This window comes from Cupressus sempervirens, chromosome 2, assembly GCF_028749045.1.
Source record: "Cupressus sempervirens isolate cs-2001-9-10 chromosome 2, ASM2874904v1, whole genome shotgun sequence".
NCBI classification, from domain to species: domain Eukaryota; kingdom Viridiplantae; phylum Streptophyta; class Pinopsida; order Cupressales; family Cupressaceae; genus Cupressus; species Cupressus sempervirens.
The window spans coordinates 48,647,614-48,665,474 of record NC_143119.1 but is presented as its reverse complement, the minus strand read 5'-3'; the positions used below and the strand labels follow the sequence as shown (position 1 = coordinate 48,665,474).

The 17,861-nt window shown below is 31.0% G+C and overlaps 1 pseudogene; it reads left to right on the top strand.

The window, feature by feature from the left end:
- The first annotated feature begins 12,307 nt into the window (after positions 1-12,307).
- On the top strand, positions 12,308-17,371 carry LOC149571007 (DNA (cytosine-5)-methyltransferase 1B pseudogene; annotated as a pseudogene).
- The last annotated feature ends 490 nt before the right edge of the window (positions 17,372-17,861 follow it).

The window sequence follows — 17,861 nt, the reverse complement described above, 5'->3', positions numbered from 1 at the left end:
GAATAAGCATCGGGCAACCAAATATTAATGTGATTGTAGGAAACAATAATTTTATCATGAAAATGATGAGTTATTACGAGTATAATTCCATGATAAGATTACATTATATTACAGGAGGAATATTATATATATATATATATATATATATATATATATATATATATATATATATATATATGACACAAATAGGGATCAAGTCACCTTTCAGCATTTCACAGACAAGAAGATGGAATAGAGATCACATTAATTATCAATAAATAAAAGATAATAAGATACAAATAGCAATACAAAGCTGACTAAGAAGGATATAAACTATTAAAAAAAAAAAAAAAAACCAAGGTCATATCATCGAACACTGAAGACAAGAAAGCGGTAAGATAGTAAGACAAGGATATTAAGAAGCAAATAGATGTTACAGTCATTTCTAAGAAAACCTTAGAAGTTACAAGATAAGGACCATTAATGAATAAATAAGCTAAATAAACAATTATGATAGTTCAAGAAATCTTGTAAACTAATTTCTTTATTGAAAGAGAAGCTATTGATAACAATTGTACATTATTGTTTCTAATGATAACAATTACACAAGAAGTAATGAAGCTATAGAGGACTCGACGACACCTTCACAAACTAGTCTCTAGCCATCAGAAGCAACTATTCTCCAGCCATAAGAAGAGCTCATAATAGCACTTGCCCAACTTGGGAATTTTAACAAAAAACTTCACAAACTATTCTCCAGCCATCAGCAGCACTTGAAATAGCACTTACCCAACTTGGGAATTTTAACAAAAAAAAAAAGTGGAAACACAAAGATTAATCTTTAAGAAAAAAATTCAAATGAAATGGACATTTAAACCCTCACACCTAGTATCATTGGAGAAAGATGTGGTTTCTGAATCTAGAAAAGTAGTTTCTCAATCTAAAAAAATAGTTTCTAAATGCAGTGTTGTTTCTATCTGCTTTGGAAAGTGGGACAGAAGCAGATAATGCTTGAGCAAAATGAAAATAGATTAGGAGAGATATAATAGAGTCAGTGCTGATTTTAAGCCCCCAAAACAACATATGAGATTTTCACCTATAATAATGGAGGAGACCAAGAATTGACTTAGACTCAGACAATAACAAACAAAGAAAAATAATAGGAGATAAAATCTAGTGGTTCTAATAGCCACCCCCACACTAGCATACATAGTGTATAGTCAACGATTTCATATTGGAATAGTATTCAGGAATGAAACTTGCTGAAAAAATTGCTTAACTAGAGGAATCAACCAAAATTGACATAATCTGGAGAGGGTGATTGACATTGTAGGAGGATAAATAAAACCTTATTCATATCAATCCCAAATCTATTATGGGATTCCTACACAAAAATATGTTTGGGAATTGCGAGCCCATAAACAATATTTTGGAATAAGCATCGGGCAACCAAACATTAACATGATTGTAAGAAACAATAATTTTATCATGAAAATGATAAGAGTGATTGCAAGTGTAATTCTATGATAAGATTACATGATATTACAAGAGGAATATTAATTTTATATATATATATATATATATATATATATATATATATATATATATATATAAATATATATATAAAACAAATAGGGATCAAGTCACCTTTCAACATTTAGTAGACAAGAAGATGGAATAGAGATTACATTAATTACCAGTAAATAAAAGATAATAAGATACAAATAGCAATATGAAGCTGACCAAGAAAGATATAAACTATAAAAAAAAAAACCAAGGTCATATCATCAAACACTGAAGACAAGAAAGCGGTAAGATAATAAGACAAGGATACTAAGAAACAAATAGATGTTGCATTCATTTCTAAGAAAACCTTAGAAGTTACAAGATAAGGACCATCAATGAATAAATAAAAATAAACAGTGATAAGTTTGGACTGGTTATGACGATTCTAGCAATCTTCACTAGTACAAAAACAACAATATATTACTAAATAAATTACTAAAAGTTGTAGATATGTGACTAATTTTGATCATGTGACCAATGGTAGTTTATTGACAAACATTTATCTCCCAACCAAATTAATGACTAAACAATTTTAATCATTGATTAGGTCATTGATTTAGTCATTTATTGTTGTTACTTGGTAGTTCATATGGTAGTTTATTTGGTGATTTTGGTATTTTTTGGGTAGTATATATGGTAGTTTATTTAATCAATAATTAATTCATATTAGGGCACGATGGAATTGAACCACCATCCTCCTACTTATAAAATAGGTGCTCTTCCATTGAGCTAGTACCCTTTAAAAAATAATGCAAAAATTAACAAAGTTGTCTTTCCAAAATTAGATCTACCATGATCATGGTCACTGTAACATTTTGTACTCTTCTCAAAGAACACAAATTTTAGTTATTATGAAAAATAGTAATCTAAATCTTTATCAATAATAATTCAAAAATTTTAAATTCTTCTATTCAAGCATTTTAAAATCATATTTCATGTCAATTACACTTCTTTAAATTATTGTAGTGATAGACTCTTATAAAATATAATTTGGAGCACTTTGGCCACACACAAGTATTGTTTCTTCTGCTAACTTCTTAGAAAAAGATACAAATGATTATACAATTTATGTCAAGAAAATAGACTTTTGCATTAACTAAAAATATCAAACCCCATTAAAAAAATCTCATCTATTAAAAACTACGAAACACAATCAATTGAAATACTCACTTTTTAACCTATGGAGGTTCCAAAGGATCAAATATTTCCTCTTTCTTATTCTTAGGTGGGTGTTAAAAAGTGTTCATTACACCTGATGTTGATATTTATTGAACCTTAGTCTACAAACAACATAAAAATAAGAATTTGATAAAAGAAGGCACATGAAATTTTATTTTTTTTATCAATGATCTATAATTAAGTTATTCCTAGTTATAGGGAAAGTGGTGCCAATTCATAAATGTAACAAAGAACTAAATAATATGTTTATGATAAGTTGCTTTAAAAAACCTATAACAAAAGGAAATAATGGACTAGTAAAGTCTGGTAGGCAATGACTATGGTTCACCTGTTAATAACCCCAATTATAGGATAAGCCCCAGAACCATACATTGATGGATCTTGAGATAGTTGATCATAACCATAAAATCCATATCCTTGACCATAATGTAATGTCTCCCTTTTAGAGCTAGATTTGAATGATAATAGAGCCTAAATATAAAGTTAAACAAAAAATTAAATTAACTATAATCACAATCATAATAATAATCATATTAATCAAATAAATATAATATATTATGAAATATGATTATAAATAGATTAGATAGACATAGTGATTTTCCCTTGGTAAACCCTCCTACTTGAGGGAAAAACCTAGCCACGCCTAAAAAATGGTTCCTTCATTGAATGATCAAAACCAATACAATGATCTCAAGCATAGATTGATAAATCTTATGAGTAAATCAATAAATACCAACATGTTTCCTAGACAACTCATGATAATAAAGTGAGTAATAGAAACAACTCTTGAATATAGAGTCTTTTGAACTAAGCAAGTCAAGAAGATAAAAGTATGATTGTAGAAGAAGCACCTTCTGAAGAATATAGAGAGAAAGAACAATAGAGAAGCTTTCATATTGTATGAAAAAATATATTTCCAAGAACCTCATGGCAAGACATAGCAAGTAATCCATCACTCTTGCAGCTATGTAAACACTATTTCTTATAATTTTATCCAATTTAACTATACATAACTTTAACAATATGTCATTTCTAATAGTTTTATCAAATTTAAATTTCCTCCAAAAGTCTTCCAAAGTTCCAAGCTTGTCAAACAATAGTTTACAAATTCAAGCATCATAAAATTTAATGTTTTTTTTAATGGTTATCATAGAAATTCAAATGGCTATTTTCACCAGCTAGGACCTACTGAGTTTGGCATTTTTGGTGGATTTTATTATAATAAAAAAATTCAAAATTGAAAAGAACTAATAGCCTCACAAAGCTCATTTAATTGATTTGCAACCATGTAGCTTAGTATTTATGGAATCACACCTAATGGTCTTTTTCCGGTAAATAAAATCTTACAAAGAAGCTCACTAAATTTTTTGTTCATGGTAGTAGCAAGAACCTACATATTTATCCAAAATAATTCATTGAGAAATTATGACAAAGCACAAAACATGAAAAATATCATACTACCCATGTTGGTAGTTGTTATGTAGTATGTTGAAATCAACGTACACATATGTTCCCTATTCATCTTCATCTATTGTGACTTTTGATTTCTCATGTCTTTGGAACCATGTATTATATTTCCTATGGTACCTCCATGACTTTTTCTTCAATTCTCTTGCTGTACTGCTGATATGTATTCTAACATGTTTTCAACCTAGGATGTGTCTTTACTAGATAAATAGCATTCAATATAAAGAGCTTGTGTTGATTTAGAAGCATTGAGTATTAATCTTGTAGAATTGTACCCTACCTACTATTAGTAAAAAGTATAAAAAAGGAGTATACGTGTCCCAAAAGGAAAAATTTTCAAATATAGGCAATTGAACTTGAGGAAAGCTTGTAGGTGTTATAGTAGCTAGTCTCTGTACATTTCATAGATGATGAAATAACCTAATTAAATAAAAGACCTAAAATATAATCATGTCCACCTTCAATACCATGCATATGAATAATACATTTAAGCTTCTTTTTAAGCAAATTTTTGGACTACAGAGGAAATCTTATGTACAGGTACATAACTCCTCAAGTGCTCTAAATCTTTGGATTGAGGAAGCTTGTGGTATGTTGTATCAAGAATATGGAGATTGTAAATGTGATTATGTGCTCCTCCAAAATTTCCAATTGAGCCAACCAAATTATCACCAATAGCACCAAGGTTAGAATTGCTTCTCCATCCTATAACACCATGACCAGAAGAAGGCTGCACTAGAGTTAGATCTACATCTCTTGAAATTTAACTAAATTCTACCAAAGAACCTGGCTCCACAACCTGCATAAAAGAAGTTAGGAAGCCTTTTCAAAATACAAGAAATACTAGTTTTAGAGAGACTATTAAAACCCAAAAGCTATAAGAAATTGAATTAAAATCATGGTTGATGACAAAGTCAACTCATATAGTCTAAAAAGGATTTTGATGCACAAAAATTATAAATTTTATTAGTCTCTGAGAAATGGTGCTCCATCTATAATTAACAACCCCAAGCATTCTATTTCATTTTCCATCATGCATGTTAATTAGTTGTCATTGAAAAAAATTAAAAATTCAATATTATGCAAATTAATCCATGTTTCATAAAGGTCATCTTGTTAAATCTGAGATTATATTTCTCTTGCTATCTATATCTTCATCATTAATAATAGAAACTTAACTTTTAGCATTTACTCATGTTGCAACACAATATCCAAATGCTTCATCTCTATCTCAGTAATTTGGTATAGTAATGATTGAATGCAATTTTCTTCACTGTTAAACTTATCTTTTCATCTAAATATTCCCTATCAATTAATAGTAACTCTTACTAATTTAACATTCACTTATGTTGCAGTGAAATAGACAAATTCCTTATCATTCTCTTTGCAATTTAACACATTGATGATTGAATATAGTTAGCTTGTCTTGAATCTAGAATTCACAATATACTCATTTAAAAAAATCAATATTATGTGGAAAAATCTATGTTGTATATAATTTTTATTACTAAATCCAAAATACCCTATACTTCTCTTGTCACCTAAAATTTCATTGTCAATTACAAGTAACTCCTAGTGATTTAACATAATTCACATATGTTGTAGCATGATACACAAATGACTTATCTTTATCTTTCTACATAGTGATGAATCCATGTAGTTTCCTCATGTTAATAATCTAAGTTAAAACTGATATAGAGCCTGAGGTCATCAACCTCTGAACTGAGCCATTGTGATTTACTTTTCTCCTCTTTCAAGATCTTAATTTGCAATTCTATTCTCTAGTTAAATTTGGAATTATATATCAATTTCCTTTTGTATATTTGTTGCAAGTTCATCCTATCACACCACTCATATGACTATCTCATTTTTTAATAAAAGAATATCAAACTGGTGCAACATACCTTAATACTACTCAATCACATGTCATACTCAGATCACACATGTGGATCATCTTCCTCAGGCATGATTTAAGACAAAGAAGAAAATCCCCCTACAATCATACTACATTCTATTAGGAAAATAGATGTGAAACTAAATTAATATCCACCAACACTAACTCGGGTATGGAGAAAACTAAGATTTTAATTCAATATAAATAAACATCCAGAACTTCATGGACATCATGCATGGAACAAATTCTTATAAAATTTGGATATTGTGTAGTTATATTAATGAGTCATCCTTTAAGAGTTCATTTTCACTAAACTGATAAGCTAGTTAAAGACTCAATTGTCCCAACACTTGTCTTAGCAACAAATATATGAGTTTTGCCTCATTACATAACTTTTATTGTGCCTTACAGTGCATTAAAAGTGTTTAAATAGGGCATATTGTCATAGATTATTTTAAAGTCAACATTATTGACAACTAAACAATCAACAGTATTCAAATATATGGTCCTTTGTATTGCATTTGGTTGTTTGAGAACATACGACAATAGCATCATATGAGGCTAATGAAAATACATCATGAACTTTCTCTACTATGTGATTCTCAGTGCCTCTTTTATCAACAAAACAATGCACTAGAATAACAATATCTATTCCCCATTTCCAACATAGATATTCAACCACTGTATATAAAACATCAAAGATCTATTAAAAAAATAACCTCTAGGTTAAAAACCAATACTCATGCTACTACTTAAATATCAGAAGTCAAACATCACAATAAGTGCACACAAAAAAGGAAAGAGACCACCGTTTCTCATGGAAATTGATCACACTATGTGTAGAAGTTTTAGATATACAGTATATAAACTATGATTAGGATGTAATTTCTTTTTCAAATTTAGATCATATTATGTAATTTTTCAGCTAAATTTTGATGTTCTTAATAAATTATTTGTCTTACTCTCTATAAACATCATGGTAATAGATGAATTGGAAACCTTAATTTCAAAAATAGTCACAATTTGACAACTCACATAAATAATGATTTTGTTGTGCAGGACTGGAATGTGTGAGCTTTAACATAGAGATAGTGTCCTTACATTGTGGGAAGTAGGTACTCCATTTAGGGGAAGAAAAGAGTTGAGGAAGGGTCATTCATGGCGAGTGAATATTCCAAGTGGTACAAATGAATATTATGGGGCCCTACAAGTTGCACCTTCTATGTTAGTGGTTAAGGAAGGTGAAAAACTAGCCATTGTAGTGGTAACCCACTGAGGTGTCTTCTTTCCATAAGGACCATAAACTACATCATGGTGGATCAGGCATATTACCCTAGTATCTACAATGGAGAATAGAGGGAATGGAGGGGCCAAGGGAGAAGTAGGGGAGCACCCTCTATTGGGAGAGTAAATATTAATGCTACTGGACCTTCTGGTAGATTTGTGGGTCCTCCGGAGACAAATTATGATGGAAGTGTTGGAGTTAATGTTTCAACCATAGTCAATAATAATTGTTGAACATGTGGCAATCCTTTTTGAGTTGCTGTAAACACAAGTTTAGTTTAGGATTGAGTCAAAGAGTTTTAGTTTGAATCAAGTTTTCATTGTAGATGTGTTGTGTTAGGTGTCCATAAGTTTCAGTAGTGTCATGTTTATGTTTGTGTTGTTGATCATGAAGTAGTTTGTTGTCAATATAATTAGCATTCATTTAGGAATGTTGTTGAGTCAAGATATTGTATAAATTGACATCTATTATTCAATAAAAACAAGCTGAAAATTATTTCTTCTCTTCTTTTTTACTGCTGTTCTATTTTTGAAATAAGAAGATTATATGGGATCAGGTATCAAGTCTCGGCCTACCCCTGTTGGAGGTCCAAGCCAAAGCCAAGCTACACCAATCAATCAAGGGAGATCAACTGGAACATGAATTGAAAATATCAAATTTTGTTTAACTGATATTCTTTAATTCCACTTAGATATGATGGATCAGGAATGAATATTCAATAGCCCTTGGTCCAAGTAGTTAGAATTCTAGAGACTTCTGGTAGCACTGGTGCCAGCACCAATAAGGTTAGTAGCGCTAAAGATTTGAAGCCTATAAAGAGGCATGTTAAAGGAGGAGTCCAATGTGGGTCTACAGTACAAAAGCTCTTTGCAAATCATTTCATGGTCAAATTTAATGATACCACTAAACAAATCTTCCATTATGATGTGAAAATTACACCCCAGTCTGCCAACAATAGTGGAGATAAGAAGTAGAAAAGAGTTTGTGGTGCTTCTACTTCTGGTGGAGAGCTCGATCAAGACATCGCACCTGCTTTGTCTAGGGCAGATGCACAAGTGATAAAAAATAATGTTTTCCCAAAGAAAAGACTTGTTTATGATGGCAAAAAGAACCTGTATAGTGTGACTCCATTGGAAGAGAAGGATTTTACAGTGGGGCTCATTAGAGGGAATGGCAATCATATTGAGGAATATGAGGTGACTCTAAAGCAAGCCAATACACATTACCATTGTCATGGGGTTTGTAGGTAGAAGACAGAATAGATTAGTAGGGATACTGGACACTCTTCTATTAGCCATCCTTTTTCTCTGGATCACAGATCTTCTACAGATTCATATTATGCTGCCTCCACATACAAGGGCAACAAGGGTCTAATTTTTTTTGCTTCATCCCCTTTCAATGCGGTTTTGGATGAGGAGATTTTGTGTGAGACTCTAGAAAATAAATTACTTTTTTATTGAGAAAGATTTTGTAGGAAAAATCAAAGGATCTTGCATATCTATGGCTATTAGGGCCTCAACAAAACAAAAACAAGTTAATTGAAGGGATTATAGATTACCTTGTTGACAGTGATAGTTATCGACACCAGCTATGGTGTCCATTCAAACAGAATGCTCTATTTCGAATATGATGCCATGCATATTGTTGTCATGTATGTTGCACACAACAGCAACAATTATTGCAATCTCGATGGCTACATGTTTTTTGTCCTTGTTGTGCATGTAGTAAGGTAAATTGAGCTTTAAAGCTTTCTCCTTTCAAATCTTCTGCTGCTCCATTTTTAGCAACCATCATTGTTATTGCAAAGTGATGAGGGAGTTCGACTGCTATTACTAAGAATAATATTTTTAAAACTTCTTATTAATGTTAATTTTTCTTCTTGAAAAAATTAATTTTTAATATTTCGTACAATTATATTAAAACATAGATAAGATAAGTTGTGTTCTATGAAACTTAGAATTTTTATTTATGTAGGGTGGATAATATTATGATGTGAAATATATATATTTTAAAAAGATTTTATAAGTTTGTATGAGAAATAAACTATCTATCAAAATAAATCAAATTTAATTTTGAAATGTCAAATCCACAAAACATAATTTTAAGAGAAGAGAGTAGATTAGTATATGATGCAAATGACAAATATTTAGAGAAGTGGATTAAAAAATGAATAAACTTATTATTTCAATAATAATAAAAACCTTAGTATCATTTAATATATATTATATATTAATTATTATTATTAAATTAAAAAAGAATATATATTTATAAAATTATATAGTATATTCTTAAGTAGTTTTATTATATGCTATATAGGTTACAATATAGTTATTATTAGAATTAAGAATAAATTTTAAAATTAAACAAATAAATTATCTTTAAAAACTTTAAATATATATTTAACTATTAATGTACTATGTACTTATATTTTTATAAAATATAACTATAACAAACTAGAAATATCATAAACTAAATATTTTCTTAAGTAAAAATATAATAAATTTAATTGAAAATTAAATTTTATTTAGTTTTAATGAAAATCTTAATTAAAATGGATCATTAATGATAATACTAATATTATACACTCCTAATATAATTAATGATACAATAATCTAATTTAGTATTTAATTTAATATATTTAAATTATATATATAGAACAATCAATAAAAATAATATTCTAACTTATTAAAAACTTCAATATATTTGTTTAAGATCTAAATTTTAACTTTTAAACAAATTTAATTATCATCATTTTGAAAATAAATTAGCGAAAGAGACAAATACATATATAACATTTTTTAGATAATTAATTTGTACATCAATCTTTCACTATATTTCTCCCTATTTTTTAAGTCAACTTTCACTTTTTTACAATAGATGAAATATTAGTATTAAGAAAAGGAAAATATTTTTGAAGGCCAAACATATAATATAAAAGATGTGAAAAATAGAGGAAGAGTCTTAAAATTATATATCATGCTTCGTGTATCATATTTATCCTAAAATTCTCAAATGTTAGTACACAATAATCATTCATTTAGTCATCTTTGTCTAGGTGACTAAATATGTAATCATTTATTCAATCATTTTAATTTATTTGATCTTGTGATTTTACCTGATGACTAGATTAGTCATCTATTTAGTCATTTATACTTATTAATTGTAAAATAATAGTAGAATTTGAATAGTTTTAGTCACATGACTAAAAAATTTAGTCATTTAACTAAAACTTTTAGTCACATAGTCATTTATTTGCCCAAATGCTACTAGTGCTTGTAAACTGATTTCTTTATTGAAAGAGAAGCTATTGAGAGGGAAACCAAAGATGAGCTAAAATACAAAAGATCTAAGCACAAGATAGATAATTAGCAGAGGTTTAGTTTTCAAACTAGAAGAAGGGACATTACATTGTACCTTATTTCTATGCTTCTTTGTCATTCTACACATTCTTTCAATGATAAGAATATGTTATAGTATGGATGATTTTCTTGTAGTTGTACATATAGAACAACTCTAATTTTTTAGCCTAAGAAGAAAATTAATTTGTGCTAATAAATTTTGTGATAAAGCCTTTGAGAGAATTCTACTGATGAATAGAATAGGATAGACAAGATGGATGAGTATAGGAACAAGAGGAACTGATAATGCGTTGTAAAATAAGATGAAATGAAAAATTTGTGATTTGAGTATGTACAGTATAGGATGCTCAGTCTTGAATATGTATTTAATGACTTTCTTCAATTTTGGTAGTATGATATATTTATCGTATGTGGTCTTTTATTGAGAAACTCACTTTAAAATGCAACCTTTTCGTTAAATATTTATGAAACAAAATAAAATCTTTGCCAATCCTAATGAACAGATGTAACCAATGATCATTTTAGTTTTGGATACAACTAGACTTGATATATTGGATGATTATTAAATTTACCCTGATAGAGAAAATCTTTTCAATTGCTACTTCGCACCAATGATTGGATAGAAGAGACTGGCACAATAGCCAGTTACTATTATTAATTTCTCCCTCATTCATATCTCTGCATTGATAATATATTAATATGGTATAAGCAAAAAGAGATATTATGCCTATTTTCAAATGGGTAAAGGAAATAATTCTCCAAACACTTGAGGTCCAGTATAAACAATCAAGTTATCAAAGGCCTTGAATAGTGAATATGGTATATAATCATTTAAAATTTGTTAGCCACCTAATGTAATTACTTACTAAAAGAAATAGTGTTGGACTTTATCTTCAAATACTGGATGGATGGTTTGATGAAAATGCTTGGATAACTTATTATTAAGAAGTGAACATTTGACAAAAAAGACAAAAGACAAAATCTCATTCTTCGATCTCATCTAACATTGAAATAAGCTCATAAAGGAAATTATTGTGTGAATGCTTGGGTCCAACTCAAACAATTGAGTCATGAAAGACTTTGAATAAATAATTAATCATGCTGAATTTTCTTGTATAAAATTTGTTAGCATTCTATATCCAATTGATTATCAAGACGTCCAAAGAAATTTGACTGGTAACTGTAGACACCAAATCCTAGATGGATTTTGATGCAAAATTAAAAGGAGACTTATTGTCCTCTGCTGGTAGTAGTAGAAGAGTGGGCTCTCTCTATCTCAAGGTAAGAATGTTGCACATCATTGAATGTGTATCGTACACTACAAAAAACCATTTACATCCATCAATTATTTTTGTTTTTAAATATAAAAGTTTTATAGAGAAAAAAAAATATTTTTGGATTAGCTAAAATAAAGAGATAAATGTTCAAAGGAATTAGCCTCGAGACTCTGATTCAATCAAAATTTACCATTCTCATTATTCTCCCACATGAAAGGTGATTACTTTAATCTTTTCTCTTTGGTAAAATAAACATTTAACCTCCTATTCAGAAAAAACTAGAGTTCCATGGAGTTTACCAATGGATGGCTTTGGGAATGTGTTTCAAGAACAGGGGCAAGGGCCTGAATTTAGGGACAGCAAGGGATGGTGGTATTGTAGGGTAGAGCTAGTATACAAATTGAGGTGAAATGAAATCCTCAAAGAAAAATCTATAATATAACATCTGTAAGATGACACTAGTACATTTGACCCCATTTTTAGACCAAATTTTTTGACCATCTATTAAAATGGGGTCAAATTGGTCAGAATAGGCAAGGAAATTTTTTTTTTTTCAAATCCATGCCCGTGTTGGTCAAAATTTTGACCAACACGTATTTTTCCCTAAGTGTTGGTTGAAATTTTGACCAACATGAGCTTCATGATGTTAAAATGCAAAAAGTTCTATTTTGTGTGCATGAATACAAACATGCCAGGCAAAATGGAAATGCATCAAAGTTCTATTTCACGCACATGAATACAAACATGCCAGGGAAAATGGAAATGCATCTCTTCTATGAGGAAGTGAGGGCATCCGCACAATGACTCCTGCAACAACAGAAGTCATTGTTTCATATCCTAGGGGAAGTGGCTACCCACACTGCTTTTGTTGATTTTAGGGGCATTGGAGATTTGTTGGAGTGTAGGAGCCAAGGGTTGTATGCCTCCTCAATTGGGTTGGGTTAGGGGCCTCTAGGGCTTTGGTCGAGTAGAAGAAGTTGAACTGTTCACTCTGCTCTTGGGGTGATCTGTTTGCGATTGATTGTGCTCACTTCATGATCTTGTTTATTGACTATGTCTCTCTGGCAAGCCTCTATCTCCTCCCATCCACCCCAACCAGCCAGTGCAGATATTAAGTAAGTTTTAAATTTGGATTGAAAAGAACATATTAAATACATGAATAGACACATTTTTTAATGAACAATGGCTCACTTTGAAAAGGTTGATTATTCTCTTTCTTTTTCCAAAAGACTACGATGTGTATTCTTTTCACACCATTTAAATTTGCACTGGTATTGATGATTTCCAGTTCTCTTGGAATCAAATCCTTAATTTTTTCTATTTGTAGAGGGTTTCTATGTGTTTCATATAAGGGTTGGTTCTTTGAGCATCAAGATTTTTTTGATTGAGAATGTTATCTTTTTCAAAGAGTAACTCTTCTTTGCATATCTAAGGATTCTCTTTGGGGAAAGCATATTTGAAGTTCTAATCTATGCTACTGTGAGGAGTTCCCTATGAGAAGGCCATGGCTTCTTGGAGAAACCATGGAGTTAGATTAATCGGCCCTTGGTTTTTTTGCGTGATTGAGTTCTACTTCTAGTAGTGAAAAACTCTTTTTTTGCAAGCAAATGGTTGATGGAAAGGAGCTAGGTTCTTGAATTTTATTCTTTTTCAATGGAAAGAAGCACTCATCGGGGCCTTAGAAAAGTAAAATAAGTTGACCCAATGAGATACTTGAACACATACGAAATAATAACTCTCTAGGTGGGAGAGGAATCTTGGGTCTGCTATTTTTAGATAATGTATTCTTTAGCAAGTTTTGAATAATATGAGACACAATTCATTATTTAACTCAAGTACTGGATTTTCCTAAATGATGTGTTCATAAATTTTTCCCTTAATACATAAGCCCTTCATGTGAGAATAGGGGAAAATTTTTATAGGTGGAAGGACTATGTGAAATACTTGGCATCAGGCAGGGATTCTGATAATGCAGAGGATATGGGCCGAAAGAGACCCAGAAAGAAAGTTGGTAAAAACCAAGATGATTTGGTTGAGGTTCAAGATGAGGGTGAACCTAAACCAACTAGAAAATACCCCAAATGAGCAGCCACTATGATGAATTACAAGGATAAGACACTTCATCTGAATGTGAAAGATTCAATCATTGAAGCCAAGGAGGAAACAACCGTAGAAGAGGAGGAGCTTGCCATTAGTTTAACAGTGAATTAACAACACTAGGAAGAAATGCCTCCACAATGATGCTTGATAGATTTTATAATCCATGATTTTTAGGGTGCCTCTCAGCCAATAGAAATAGTGTATGCTATGGATCTTTATATTTTTGGGTTAATTTTTCCAAAGGAAGGTTTATTGGATAAATCAAAAGGGGTTCGTTGTGAGGGGTTTGGGGTTGTGGAAACATGGTCCATAATAGGATATGAAAATGGGTCTCCTATTATATGGCTTAAAACTAAGGTAGCAGAGTATGTGTGTGTAAAGCTTGCTGGCTCTTATAAGAAGTTCTTCAGTATTCTAAATGAAAAAGAAATGATTTGTGTTGAGGTATACAAGGCTCTTTACAAGCCTGATGGAGGTAATCTTGAACTAGGATTGGATGAATTGGTGGCTCATGTTGCATGATCTATGTCTTCCAATAAGAGTTTTCAAGGAAAATTTTGTGGGAGAGATTTCATACTTTCTCAAGGAGATTTAATTGTAAAATAGCTAATTGGTTTGGACAGCAGTTCTGAAGAAGGTGATATAATTTTTACTGGTTTTCCTGCTCTTGTAGCTTTGGAGTAGGAGTGTCTTGAATCAAAACATATGAGGCCTGTTGATATACAAATTAAAGAGAGCTCCACTAGTATTTTTTTTGGTGCTTCATCTATCTATGACGAGGATGAGAAGCTTGCAAGATTGATGCAAGAGGAGAATGATTGGATGGCTACAAGACCAAATCAAAATCTCAAGGCAAGAAGAAGTTCTACATCAAAATCAATGAAGATGAAATTGCAAATGATTATCCATTGCCTACATATTATAAGGTCAATGAAGATGAAATGGATGAATATATTTTTTATGATGATTCATGTATATTAGATCCTGAAGATCTACCTTTCAGGATGTTGCATGATTGGTCTTTATACAATCCAATTTTAGGCTTGTTCCCTTGGAACTTCTTCCAATGATTGGTGGTACTGAGATAGATACTGTAGTATTTGGCTTAGGTGTCATGACAGAAGATGATGGTAGCGGCTATTCTTCGGATGCTAACTCTGGAGGGTGTAAAAGTTCTCAAGATAATGAGTTACATGGGATTCACATATATTTAAGTGCTATCAAGGAATCTATAATAGAATTTGTAGAAAATATGCTCTTCATATCAATACACATGGATGGTGCTTGGTATAGGCTTGTGAAGCCTTCTAAGAAATATTTACCATGGTATAAACCTATTCTAAAAACTGCTAGGCCTACAATCAAAATAATTGTATTGCTGAAGGAGCAGAGTTGCAGTTCAAAAATTTCTTTCTTAGATGTGATTGGGAAGCTGGCAAGCCTAGATAAAATTGAGCCATTTTTTATCTCACCCAATCTAGATATTGTCAAAAGATATGTTGTTGTTCATGGTCAAATCATTTTGCAGTAGTTTGCAGAGTATCCAGATGAATGCATACAAAGGAGTGCCTTTGTGATAGGCCTTTCTATAAAGATGGAACAAAGACATCATACAAAAATTTCTTGCATAAAAAAGGGAGTCATAGTCAAAGAAAAGAATTGGAATCCTAGGGCTAATTCATGGCCTGAAACTATTAGCAAACAAGAAATGCATGCAACTACTACAAAGCTAATAAATCACATCTAGAGTGAGTACTACTCAATTTTTGTGTCTGATGAAATAAAGGAGGAAAATGGTGAGAATGGTGAGAAAGATGAGGAAGAACAGGCTCAGGAAGACAGTGAGGATGAGGAAGAGACTGATTTGATTATGGTGGACAAAACTGAACTCTCCCCTATCATTAGAACAGGGAGAGGTAGATTGAATAGCAAAGATATAAAATGGGTAGGCCAATCCATTGGTAAAACATCATCTAGAGAATCCCTGTATAAGATGGTTTTTGCTAATGGAGATATTGCTATGGGAAGTGTAGTTCTAGTGTATTCAAAAGGTCAAGACCAGCACTTTGAGGATCTTCCCACTATTCTTTTTGTTGAATACATGTATGAGAAATATAATGGGACAAAAATGATTCATGGAAGAGTTCTTCAGAGAGGTAGTGAAACTTTTTGAGGAAATGCTACTAATCCTCGCAAAGTCTTTTTGACTCATCAATGCCTTCAAGTTGAACCAAGTGAGATTCTATCACGTTCCCAACATTTTTTCCTTTCTTGATAGTCTTCAATGTAGGCCTTCTTGCTATTCTCCATTCTTTCTTGGCAAGCTTACGCTATTGGCATTTCCATTCAGCTTTATGTCTAGATTGATGGAACAAATGGTGCTAGCAAAATGTTTAGAAGAACTTTGCAAAGAAATTCCAAACTTGACTGTCGTACATGCAAAAACAACTCAGAACAATTTAACTTTTCCAAGATATGAAATTAATTTGTGCACAGAAAAATATCTAAAGATGGATGGATAACCAAAATTACCTTCTAACAAGTGATTTCCTTTTCTGTTACTTAAACAAGCAGAAAACTCTTCTTCAGTGGAAGCACTGACAATTTCACATTGAATCATATCCTTCCCCAATGTGTTTTTTACTTCCAATCTGTAGCTTATCCATAAAGAAATTTAACAGGAATCTTGCAGTTTGTAATGCTAAGGACATGCCAAGAAAATTCATTAGTTCGTTGTAGTAGATAAAGCAAGTGATCACAATGAGTTAGAAAAGCACTCTAGAGAATTAATGGATTGATAAAAAATTAAGAGAGACTGGTTGCAAAAAACACTTGGCCATATACATCAAGTTGTTTGAGTAGAGGATAGTGTTTCTGCATGGAGGATGCTAGCTACTATTTAGGAATATTGTAATTTGAATAGAACAGTTACTTATTTACTAAGTCAAATAGCTGTAACGATTGTTTTTGTTTTTTTACTAAAAATGGATTGATCTGATATCAGATCAATGCAACTTCTACCCTAGTTTTGTTTGGATCTAGTATTTAATACCAGGTCCTCCATAGTGCTTTACAATGGTTGAAAAGGTTATTTCTTATGAATGAATTAACAAATTTATAACCTATCAAAAAATGTGGTTGAATGTTGTAGGCAACAAATTTGGATTTTGGTGAACACAAAGGACAAATAGTTATGGGGAGGGTAAACTCTAGTATTTTTCACAAAGGTATGGAGATAAACGTAAAGGACATTTTAGATATATAGAAAGATATGGTAAATTTGATGCCATAGTTAACCCTTATATTAGATATATTCCAACAAATGTGGTTTTCAGATGTGGCATAGCAGCATTGTATATGATTGGTTGAAGATAATGTCAAAAAATTTATTTGCGTGACATTTTGTATGGACTCTGGGAAAATTTTATGGTCAATATTATGCAAGTAAAAATAGAGAATCCTTGCAATGAAAAAATAAATTTCCAAAATTGAATATAAGAAATCTCAATACCAGAGTAATTGTAAATCTACAGACTAGGCTACCTGCTGGCTACTCTTTTTTAGCCTTCTTATTGCAAAAGGTGAACATTATAACTTATAATCTATTTCATAGAAACGTTTCTTAAAACATATTTGCCACTACTACACTTTGGCTTCTAAGGTCTATTCTGTATGAGTAATGTATTATGCTATACTTTTTTATTAAGGTTGTTGTACTTGATTTCCTATTCAATCATTTGTTTCTTAAAATTACA